The sequence below is a fragment of the Solea senegalensis genome, linkage group LG7, assembly GCF_019176455.1.
Source record: "Solea senegalensis isolate Sse05_10M linkage group LG7, IFAPA_SoseM_1, whole genome shotgun sequence".
In the NCBI taxonomy this organism is placed as follows: Eukaryota; Metazoa; Chordata; class Actinopteri; order Pleuronectiformes; family Soleidae; genus Solea; species Solea senegalensis.
Window position 1 is genome coordinate 46,906 of NC_058027.1, and position 12,575 is coordinate 59,480.

The 12,575-nt window shown below is 38.1% G+C and overlaps 1 long non-coding RNA gene across 1 annotated transcript; it reads right to left on the reverse strand.

Moving 5' to 3' along the window:
* Nucleotides 1-3,034: 3,034 nt before the first annotated feature.
* Nucleotides 3,035-8,783, reverse strand: LOC122772336. The gene is made up of 2 exons (XR_006360764.1): nucleotides 6,625-8,783; nucleotides 3,035-5,091 (listed from the first exon to the last, which is right to left on the reverse strand). It is a non-coding gene; the product is annotated as an uncharacterized LOC122772336 (long non-coding RNA).
* Between the last annotated feature and the right edge of the window lie 3,792 nt (nucleotides 8,784-12,575).

Here is a 12,575-nt window from a genome sequence, read left to right on the forward strand (position 1 = left end):
TAACTAAACCCCAAACTAGACGGTCTCATTCACTCCAACGTCGTGTCAGTTTGATTTCAACTGACATCAGTCAGTCAGTCATCCGTCAACAATCATCAGGGCTTGTGTTCGGGGAGCTGTTGAAACCACACAGGCTGTGGCCAGTCCCACGTCTGAATCACAGCTGGTTGAACAAAACTGACGGCATACACAGCAACATTTTCCAAGAGTATTAATTTGCAGCTGCAGCAAGCCATGCACTATTTCCATCACAACTATTTAAAGTGAAGCTAAAAGATACTTTTTTTCCCCCCTTCTGGTGATTTTTATGACTGACAATGTTACTGTAAAGCATGTTATATTAAATCTCACAGTCTGTTCATGTGTTACTGGGCAGAACTCAACTTGTAATTGTAATATCACTTGAAATGATCAATTCAGCTTTTAAAACTGTAATTTTGTAGTGTTTAACAATGTTTGTCCGATGAGTTCACAGATTGCTGATTCAGCCGATCAGCTCCCTATGACTCCCTCTGTGTTTCTCAGTATCGCAGTGTTTATAGCGTTGTGTCACCTTGGCGACGCTCCAACGCTGCACACAGGAAGTGAATGTCAAGACAGACGGAGGCAAAAGAAACAGTGTGCTGGTCAAACAGGTTGGTGTGAAAACTCAAAGAAGCACCAACGAAAAGTTGCAGAAGAATCGTCGTTTAATACACAAACACTCCCTCCGTCGGGTCTGATAGTATTTCTTGACAAAGCCTGTTTTCAGATGAGCATAAAATGATGTTACATCATTTCTGTTGCAAAGAACAAACTGAGGCGATCAACAATCACCACTGCAGCTTTAACAAAAGCACTCAAATCGTCAAAGAAATAATACTAATAACATTTATACTCATATACCCCGAGTATCATAATTAAAAGTATATAAGCAGTGGCTATGTTCAACATTAATAGAAATAAATAGAAATACAGTGCTGCAATAAAATAGAAAGTCTCACATTCAGTGCATGCACCTCAAAGTTTATGTTGTAACTTAGATTAATTAATAAAGTATGCACAACTACTAGTTACTTTATTCAATTCCATGCAGTTGAACTGAATTTGTATAAACATTTTGATTGTTCTGAAATGATTTCTAAGCTTTCCATCAATCTCTAACAAATGGAAATCTGAAAATATTTGAAGAAGATGAGGCCATTTGAATGTAGGCACTCCTCAAACGGCTACTTTTAGTTGAAATAACTAAGCCCTCACCTACCCCCGCCCTTCCCAACAAAATCTCACTCTGAACTGACTTCAAAACTTGAGAGCCTTGATAAACTATGGTAGTAGTTTGAACACAATTATCAATAACAGGTCTAGGGACCCCAGGGGTTCTATAAAGAGTTCCCAGAAAAAAATAAAATGAAACATAAATATAAATTTCCTAAAAATGAAAAACAAGAAAGGTAATATACTTAAGAGTTGGAAGGATCAAATAAAATACATTTAAGTTGCTCTGTGGTGTAGTGTGGATGTCTGTGTCATTCACACATTATTCAAGCACATCAGGTTGGTTTGTTATTCACATTAATAGCAGATGCTCACATGCTCCTGGTACAGCTTATAATGCCAGAGCCGGTCCGAGGCATGAGCAAGTTAAAAGGCTGCTTGGGGCCCCCCTAGTGATACGAGTGTGGGAGGACAAATATTTTATCATTTGAAAGAAATGAAAATATTTATTTATATATATTTTTTAACTCAAGTCCAGTAGCACCACACACAGTGTTTCACTTTGAATATGAAAGTGCAAATTAAAAGTAGGCCATGTGATTTTACTCCCCCTTACTGCAAAAAAAGTGACACTGGTTTGGAGTAAATAACACAGCTGTAATATAGCAATTTATTGAGGTACTTTTCAGATGGTGGAAGGGCCCCCTTTCCAAATTCAGCTTAGGGCCCAATACATTCTTGGGCCGGCCCTGGAGCTAGTCAATAACAATGTAGCCACATAATGTCCTGAAACTCACAATGGATTATTAAAATATGTCTAGTATGAAAAAAAAACATTAAATTTTTTTTGTTTTTTTCATACTAGACGTATTTTAATAAATCCTTAGCAATTCCCTGTGTGCGACTTCAAATGAACATGAACGTGATGTAGATAAAGGACTTTAATGAAAACTCACCCCATAAGAAGATAGGAGGTTAATAAGAGGTTTTTGGTGTTGGCCTCATGTCGTCATCTCTTTCGGCAGGTAAATAATCCATCCGTTTGTTATACTCTGAAGAAAGTTTGCAACGACGAAGTCTGCTAGCGTTTATGCTAACGCGTTAGCATAACGTCCGCTAGCTTAAACGCTAACGCGCTAGCATAAAGTCCACTGGCATAGCAGAAGTGAGATCGGCGTCGGCATGACCAGAAGCCTCTGTCGTCGTTAAGAAGTACAGCCACGATCTAGTTCTTCTGTGTGTTTCCTTGTCCATCTTCATTCAAAGGTGAAAACACACACAGAAGCTTCTGGAAGCAGCAGTAGCAGTAATTAGCAGCAGTAGCAGTAATTAGCAGCAGCAGTAGCAGTGATGAGCCTCCGGCAGCAGCAGCTGCATATTAATTAGCCATGTGTTTCCCCTGTGAAGAGCAGCTGATGGGCCGAAAAAACAACAAAAGTGCAGTGGCTTCTTCGAAACTTCAACGAGCATGATTTTGAAAACATTTTGAAGTACTTGTTGCTACTTTTGCCGTGGTGGGTTACATATAACCAGTGGCTGTGTTGAATATTAATAGAAATACATAGAAATACAGTGCATGCAGGTCAAAGTTTATGTTGTAACTTAAATTAATTAATAAAATGTGCACAACTACTAGTTATTTTATCCAATTCCATACAGTTGACTTTAAATAGAGTTGAACTGAATGAGAATAATTATTATAATATAAGTTTTTGCACATTACTTTGGTTGCAAACTGGTTTGTTGGCCCTTTTCACAGCAGCAACGCTACAGCACGGTTCCAACCTTAAAGGTGGTGTAAAAGTGTTATCTGAGAGAACTAAATGAAAACCAAACCTTTCAAATTAGTTGAAATGATGCGGGTCAACCGCATCAACACTGGTGATTGTATACATTTTTATTGATACAGGTGATCATCGACAAACAGACAGAACATTCATACAGAGGTAATGATAATAATAATAATCATGAAGAGATGAGTGCAAAGAATGCCTAAAAGCAGTAGACCGCCCAAACTTTTCTGTGCTATTTTCATCCCATGATAACCCTAATTAATTACACAAATTAACATCATTTAACTCGTAATTTTGTCTTATTATTATTTTGAATATTATTTTACTAACATGATGAAAGTGAGACTGGAGGTGTTCTCTCCATGAAGCTGCAGACAAGTACATACATTGCAAAGGACAGGAAATGCCTGTTGTTAGCCATTCATTTAATCTTAAATGAAAGCTATTGTTGAGCTATTGTTTTACAAGCTGGTCATTGGCAGGAGTGGCGACCCTCAAACCAATCAAATCACTTTCTAAAAAAGCACTGAAAACATTAGATAAAAAAGAAAACCTTTACACAATATTCTGTAATATTCTACTTATAGATATAACCTCCTAAAATAAAACTGCCTGCCTGATGTATAAAATCCTGCATGGACTGGCTCCACCTCCATCCACCCATCCATTTTCTACCGCTTTATCCTCCACGGCGGGGTCGCTGGGGGGTGCTGACATAGGACGATAGTCGGCACATCCTGGACAGATTGCCAGTCCATCGCAGGGCCATGTGATTTTTATCTTTCTACAGTTGCTCTGTCTTTGTTTGTTATCTCTGTGTTAAGTGTCTTTTTTTTAATGTTCCACCAACCTGCCAAGAGACTGCAGGTAGAAACTAGCCTTGAGCTATAATCTGACATATTTACATATATTGCCGCATTTGTGCATTAGTGTGTACTGTCCCTATTTCTGCCAACTATTTTTGGAAATCCAGTAAAACCACCACAAGATGCATTCCAACCTTATTTGAAAAGTGCATTTAAACCAAACTGCGTTCACATCGGCTGTCACTTAAATCACCAGAAATACAGGTTTCTACTGCTTATCAGATCCACGTCTCTCTGCTTTTGTTTGTGACCTAAAGTCTGCTTATAATTCACAGAACCCTTGTCTCCGTATTTCCGTCTTCCTTGTGACCTAAAGCATGAAGTACGTGCATCATGCACACCAAAGAGTGACATATCGTCAAATGAGGAACTAGTTACTTGTCTTTCAGATTCAGTTCCTTGAAGGTTGCCTTTAAATGAATCCATTTCGTGTCATATGGTCAGGATAATCCAGGCCTTGACAAGAGCTGCTTGTTTTTGCACTGTTTTTGTGAGACGTTATGGCCTAATGGTTGATTTCCACCGTAACTGTTTAACCTTAAATCTTTGTGCAACCACTGTTGCTTTCCTACATGATGCAGTCTGGCCTGTTGAAATTTCCTGGATCCACCGGTTCCAGGTGCCGACGCGCACATGCAGTTGAAGCTGCACACGCATCATCCTGTGTGGGAAAGTGCAACCAAAATATAATAATGGTTACTGTTGTGTAAGACATTAGAAACTACAGTTAGCACATGGAGATGCAGATGCAGATAAGACTTTTGCTGTCTGTGCACCAAAAATAATGTCCACAGAAGGTTTTTGTTGGGTTTTTTTTGGTCACATCACATCTTATCTGGCATCAAAATGCACAAAACAACAGAAATGAGACATTACCAAGGCATAAATGTATCATTTTAAGCAAAGAACAGTGTTCATAAATAAATAAATAAATAGATAAACAAATAACTCCAATATCAGGGTGAGTGGCAAAGCCTGTGCAGGTCTACATCACCTGCACCGGCACTATGGAGCATTTGGGGTCAGCACCATAACACCGCTCAAAGAATGAGAAAATTTGACTTTACTTAATATGTTACACATTGTGTTGCTTTAAGAAGAGATGGCTAAAAGTGTAACAGACTGTAACTGATTGCAACATTACAAAAAACCCAAAACATTACCCATGATAGATCACGTGCCGTGTCTTGTTTTTTCCAGTGTTTTTCCACGTGTTGTGGCGCTCTGATCACATTCTAAAGTAAATAAAAAATACAGGGGGGGAAAACTCCATTTTCCTTAGTCCCTATCTGACAATTATTAATTATATTAAATTAATTATATTAATATTATATAATAATTATAATTATATAATATTAATTAATATTAAACACCAAACACCACTATCTTCACTGAAACAGATTAAGGGTTGCATTTAATGTTTTAATGGTTTTAATGGTGTTTTAACCATATAATGAAGGATTTGACTTTTATGACAGCGGTGGAAACAATAGCACGAGAAATCCAACACGACTGCCACGCAGAGCATGTGACGCTGACCACGCTCAAGTTTTAGTGAAGTACGAGTCAGAGATGTACTGACTCATTTATGCATGCGTCCAGTGGCAAACAACAGCAGACAACTCAGAATTTGACTGAAGGAACAAAAATTCCATTATGTATTTAATGGAATATCTATCTAGTTGTCACACAGTTAAATTTACCCAATTGGCAAATTACAATTGAAGGTTACTGAGATATTATTTAGCACCTATAAATTGTTTTAGGTGCATTCAGCCAATAATACTTACAGAATTACTTTAAGCAGTCCTATGCTACTTTTGCTAAACAGTGATAGCTATAACAACATAACAAATAAACAATTAGTAGCAGTCCGATACTGTTTAAAATCACTGGATTGGATGTGATACAATCCAAAGGTCCTGTATGTCGCATGTTTCACTATGCAAAGACTGCAAAAATATAAATAAAATTCAGGAACAGCGCTTTAGCCAAGTCATGTTGTTTATTTATTTGTTCAAAAATTTGTCACACAGTTCACAAAGTCATGTTTTTGAAATAGCTTGAAATGACTCTTCGTAGTTTAAACGGTTTAAAATGACTGTATCGGACTGTACTAGTGTGTGGTATTGTGCCATCCCTATTTATAGTCCAGTGTGTTATTTATTTATTTATTTCACAGTGTAGCACAGCTAATTATGGGATTCATTTGACATTTTGGTCAGAGCATCAGTGACACTGTTTTGTTTGTTTTTTATCTCTGTGTAATATATTTGGGGGGCTTTTGCATAATTTCCAGGGCAATTGTATTACTTTTTGGGAAATACCTTGTTTCTTCCATCAGGGAAACACCAGGCTTTGAACTTTTCATTATAATTTAGAATAAGAATTACTGCCAACTGCACTACTGTAACGGTTTAAAGGATAACAATGGAGGTTAGTATGTTTTGTAAGCGCCAGAGAATTTGGATTAGGGTTATTATCCATGACAGTGCAATATTTAATGACTCTTTAAAGTACACATTAAACAATCACTTTTAGAAATAAGTTCCATTTACCTAATCGGTAACCCTACAACACTGCTGATTGTCTGACAAGTAAGGCAAACACTTTTGAAATGTGATGCGTCGTTGGCCATTTTTTCAACTCCGGATTTTTAAGGGACTTTTAAACTCTTAATCATATAACTTGAATGTCAGATATTCACCCACTTCCACAGCTCACACATTTGAAATAGACATTCAAATGAGTTGCAATGTTTTACTGACCTTTAAGATCCAGCACCCTATAAGGTCTAAGGGTGTTTCCATCTTCAAAGGGGTTGTTTTTGGTATTTATAGGTGTGTTTCCGGGGTAACATCAATCAAACCAATCAGAACTTTACTTGTCATTCCCTTTAAAAGCCCAGTGCACCAGACAGGAGCAAACAGTCGCACGTGATCTGCAGCTGAGATACAAATCATTGCTATGCTATGCTACATTCATATATATCTATAGTTGGCACTGACTTTGCTGATTATTTCGAATTTCTGCTGAAATCAGCAGTGAAACAGTTATTACAAAAACCACCTCCGTATGTGGTTTGAATCAGCTTTGGATAGATTGGGTCTTATGTGGGTTTTTTTAGCTGTTCAGCTACAATCTGGATTTGCTTAAAAATCTGATTTGTGCTGCAGTCTGAACAAGGCCGAACAAACCGAACTACAGCACCAGATACTGCCTCACACATGGTCTGTACGTGGTCTTCTACTGATCCTCTGTCCGGTTGGACATTAGCGACAATTGCACTGCGCTGTGTGACATGGAAGACAGAGCCCACAGTATTTGAGCTAAGCTAAATACTGCTAGCTAAGCTAGGGTCCATAGAGGTACTGCGGGGGCGGGTCACAAAATGTTTTAATTAAAATTATATTGCTCATAAAAACATGAATATATGAACCTGTGTAGTGTTTGAATAGCTTAGCATTAGCCTGAAAAATGTTGAAGACCCTTACTTTAAAGGATCTGGATTTTTTTCTCCCCTCATTACATGAACTTGAATCCAGTATTTACAGACCAAGCTACTTTTACTCTCTAAAACACCATCTATATATTTGTTTTCGAGTGTAAACGACACGCTGCAAAGTTCCTCTGCATGGTTTGCTCCCACCACAGGGTGTAACTGAACACGTCTGAACACAGTCACAGGATCTCTGCTGGTTTAAGCTCATGTACGGTCTCACCACAGTCACAGAGCTTGGCCCTGAGAACTTTGGCCCTGCTGTTTGGAGGTGTTAATGTTCTCGTCACCATCGTAGCATGCACTTATTTTAAGCGGCTGTGCTAAGGTGCTAAAACTGTGTACGCTGTAATTATGGCGTTTGTCCACATCAACTTAAGCAAAGTAGACTAAATATGTCGTCCTTTGTCAACAGAACTTGATGAAGTTTAAGGGGTTTTTTTTTGCGTTTGCAGGGTCACAAGATTGTGCCCACACATCAGCCTAGCATGCAGAGGGGAATGACACGCATGACCACTGACTGTGGAAAACAGGATACAGGGTACGTCGCAACAGGAAGTGTTGCACTCCTCCTCTGCAGAACATCAGTTTGGCCAGAATGACTGCAGGTTGATGTCCACACTCTGTAACTCCTGCTGTGGCAGTATTCAAATTTCGTAATTGTCACCATTTTCTTCTGAGGGAGTTGAGTAATTCAGTAAAAAAGCTTAAAAAAAAAATTATATTTTTTGAAACAAGGTGGACTATTAGTCTAAATATAACTTGCTTTAAATGTGTATGGCAATGAACTAAACACATTTTTTATAAAAAAGGCACTTTATAGAAAAGTTTAGTGAATGAATAAACACCTGTATTAACTTAAACTTCTCTTCTCATTGTGTATTTTATGTTAAAACAAACTGGTTGTTAGTCAAAAATATACAATTCAAAAATGTGAGTTACAAAACTGAATGAATCTATCTATCTATCTGAAAACACAGCTCTGGAAATATTAAAGTAAACACAGACAAACACAAACACAATGTCTATCTTAACTCCATCTCATATCAGCGTGCTGCTCGTGTAAGGAAAGGAGAGTCAGGAAACGCCCACAGTTTCACTCCGAGAACAAATCTACTCCAGTCTTACCGTCGCCCACAGTACAGCGCGCAGCGTTGACTTGTAAAGGTGTCCACGAGGGAGTTGCTGAACTGCTGGAAGCAAATTGCCAAAGGTGGTTGAAAAATGCAGGCTTTCTATATATCTCTGAATTAGCAGAGGAACTAAAAACTTCCTTAATTCTACCAATTTAGGTTGGTACCATAAGGCTTCTTCTTCTTCTTCTTCTTCTTCTCCTTCTTGTTCTTCCTTATTAAAACAAGAAGGTGGCAAACCTCCTACTATTAATGTTGTAAATTCAACATGAAGTGTTTCTGCTGATGAGCTCAGCTCATTAGGTCACATCTGCCTCAATGTCTTTTTCCCTTTTCTGTCATTTGCAAGGTTTCAGCACACAATCGTTTTACCAGTTTGCTGAGTGAGAAAGGTTCAATGTTTATACAAAATATCTTGTTTGTTTTTTTACTGTTAAATAGCACCATGTACTTGCTAGTCATTATTTACAAATTAAAACAAGATATTGCCTCTTTATCTCAAGTTATTATACACCTCCATACACTCACCAGCCACTTTATTAGGTACACAAGGTGTGTTCTGATTCTGAGGACTGCACTGCGCTGTGACTATTCCCCAAGCTAGAAGTCCCGATGTGTTCACTACAATTGTGAGAAATCTCAGAAAAGTGGAAGAAGAGATGGCGTCTAAGTATATCACGTACAAGAAACAACTCCATTTCTGGGTAAAGAGCACCCAGGGGTTTAGGGTTAGGCATGGAGAAGAAGTGAGGTTAGGGTTAGGGTCAAGATGACCGGGTGAGGCCATATAACAAGTAAAAAAATCTTTTTCCCTATCCTTGTGTTTGCTTTTTTGTTTTTTTTGGGACTTGCTCACTGATTTGTTTGCCTGGTTTTATGGTCTGGTCTTATTGTGTATGACTCTGCCTGCCCTCTGGATTTAAGTGTCGGACTTTTGAACTGGACTTTTAATTCTCTGCATCTCAGTGATATTTCTCCCAGTGCATGTGACAGATAAAGCCGGCCGTAGTCACTGTATAGAATAGAAATTCAAACAATACATTAAATGCAAATTGAAATGAAAGTTACTTTTGAGCGGCTAATCTAAGACATCAACAGGTAAATCTTTGTCATTGACTGACAAAACTATGGTTAATCCTATGACTTTTTCTTTTTTTTTGTATTTCGTGACTCATATGAAATCTGCAAAAGTAAAAGAAAATCCTTCATAGAATATTTCAGTTCTGTTGGTGGACAGTCCATGTTTCCTGGCTGACAGTCACCAGGGGTTTCAGTGGCCGTCATGTGTTTCACAATGACATGGAACGGTCGCTTGACAAGCGTGTGAGGGGACATCCAGCCCTCTCACTTCTTATTCCCGATTCCTCATTTTCCTGGACAAGATTCAACAATACTGACTGGGCTGTGGGTATTATTAGACAAAGGTGAATCACAAGGCAAAAACACAGGGGCCAGGGGGCATTTTAGTAAAAGGTAAAGCTGTGCAGCAGCAAGTCGACACTGTTTCGGTGCCACATAAGTGTAACAATAACACATCGACGACCTTATAAGGCCGTGAGCCTCGATCCCACCAAACAACCATAGTTCCTCTTTTTTATATGTTGCTCAAGCCAGACAAGGATGACTCAGTGCGGATATTAATCATGTTTTTTTTGTTATCTTCACATCTCACTCTGCAAAGAAAGCCTGTCCGAGTTAAGGCCGTCTATTTTTAAGAATGTGAGAACTTAACGACTGGTCGGACTTAAATGTTAAATGTTAAAAAACAATCTCTATTCCACATATAGTTAGTCCGTTTGACTCCAAAGATGTGCATTTGACATGATTGTTTTATTATCATTGTGCATCATTATGGTGGTAGAGCCATTTTCTAAAATGTAGACCAATGTTTCATTCTTTTAAAACCCTTTCAAACTTCACTTTCAGAGTCAAAGTGGATGAGTTGTACAGGTGAAGGAGGAGGTCTACCTCACCTGCTGACTTATGATCAACACAGTAAAAAGCAGATGACACTGAGACAGTGAATAAAATGCTGTGGGTTTTTTTTCTTGCCTGCTTTCAGAAACGTCATGGTATATAGCTGAGGTAGGCTGTCACATACACCACCTTGTGGTCAGTTTATTTGGGACATTTTGCTTTACAGTTTGGTGGAGAGTCAGACGTTGAGTGATCCAACTGGAAGCCCAATACCTCCTCATAATTGCATATGAAAGCTGTTTTAAAAGTTTTAAAACTGCAAATGCATTAATCCTAAAATAGAAGGCAAAACAGCGCTCTTAAGAATCCATCATGTTATTTCCTGCAGAATGTGCTTCTCTTGCAATTAATCAGCAACACACAGTAAGGAATTACAATTTATGGAAGCGCATTGCATTCACTTGAAAAAAATTCTGAATGTTTTTTCGGAGTAATTTTTTTTCTCACGGTTGGTTTTTCGGAGTACTTTTTTTCCGTTTTTTTGTGCTAGTTTAGAGCGCATTTGAAACAATAAACGCAATAAACATTCGATTTATAACAACATGGACGGCTTGTTTAGTTTAATCAAGTTTTACTTTGATCTGATGGTATTTTGATGGTAGTACCATTAGTTTGTCGACTTTGAGCAGGTACCTGAGAACTCGTTCCGAAGGAAAGCCCATTCAAATCTGTTAGACATAGCCATGTTTCTCCATGATCAGTGACCCGTGATTGCCTACACCTGTAACTATAAAGAGAGCCCTATACTGCCAATGTGGCTCCTACAATGCATTTGAAATGCATTCAGGCTGGCTATGTGGACGAGAAGAGACGATCAGGAGACTGCTGAGAATATGGGAGTCACTTGCAAGGTTGGAGTTTTCTCGCAAGAGTTCTCCATAATTCGGGAAGAAAATACTCTGAGAAACAGAAGGGGAAAAAATTAGCACGAAAAACAGAAAAAAAAATGACTCAGAAAAAGAGAAAAAAAAATACTCAGAAAAACAGAAAAAAAATACTCAGAAAAACAGGAGGGGGAAAAATTACTCAGAAAAAAATTACTCAGAAAAACAGGAAAAAAACAAACCAAAAATTACTCAGAAAAACAGGAAAAAAAACAAACCAAAAAATTAGTTAGAAAAACAGGAAAAAAACAAACCAAAAAATTAATGACCCAGAAAACCGGAGTTTTTTTTTTTTCATCAAATGAATGCAATGCGCTTCCGTAACAATTACTCTTGATTTACTTTAACATGTAAGTAGCATTTTACTATTGTAGCTGGTCTTAGCTAAAAATATAGTGTAGAGTAGATGAGAGAAATAATGATGATGAATAAGTGGACCCCCTTCACTTTGATGGGACTTATTGTAATTATTCGCGGGGCAGGAAGGGACAGAAAACATGCTCTGCAACACAAATCTATATTAAGCTTTTGGTTTCCTCGGATCTTTATTTTGGTAAGTAAAATATATGATTACTTCCCATCTGTGTGTGTCTCAATCATCAGTGAAACCATTTGAATAAGTTGAACGGCAGACAACTCAACAGGGCGCTTGTGAGAAACTGAAGATAAGATAAAGAAGGAAGCGTGCACACACACACAAAAAAAAACTTCTGTTAAACAATGTAACCATGAAATATATAAATCACAAACCTATATGGCCACAATGTAGCCTCGACTAGTCTGTTTTCTGCATTTATAGTATTGTATTACTTTATTCTCGTCCCCGTGTATTTTGTATTCACGCTCGTGTTTGTTTTTCCTGGTGTTTCCTAATTGTCTAACTAGTATCACCTGTGTTCCATTTGTTTCCCCTCCAACTCCACTCCCTCCACAGTGATTGCAGAAACGCTCCCTGATCAGTTCCACCTGTTCCTCATTGGTACCTCTCAGTATCGGGGGCTCTGCACACCATTCACTCCCCGCAACAGTCTGTGACCTGCAAATCTTTGGCCTTTAACGCTGTGTTTTAGATCATTTTATTCTGTGCGACTGCCATCTTTGGGTACTGAACCCTACAGTGATTAATAATTTGAATAACAGATAAACAGATGGGAGCATTTCAAATGAAGAGGCTACAGCATGACTTTTATCACCAACAGTTTTAACTGCTATAATATATTTATATA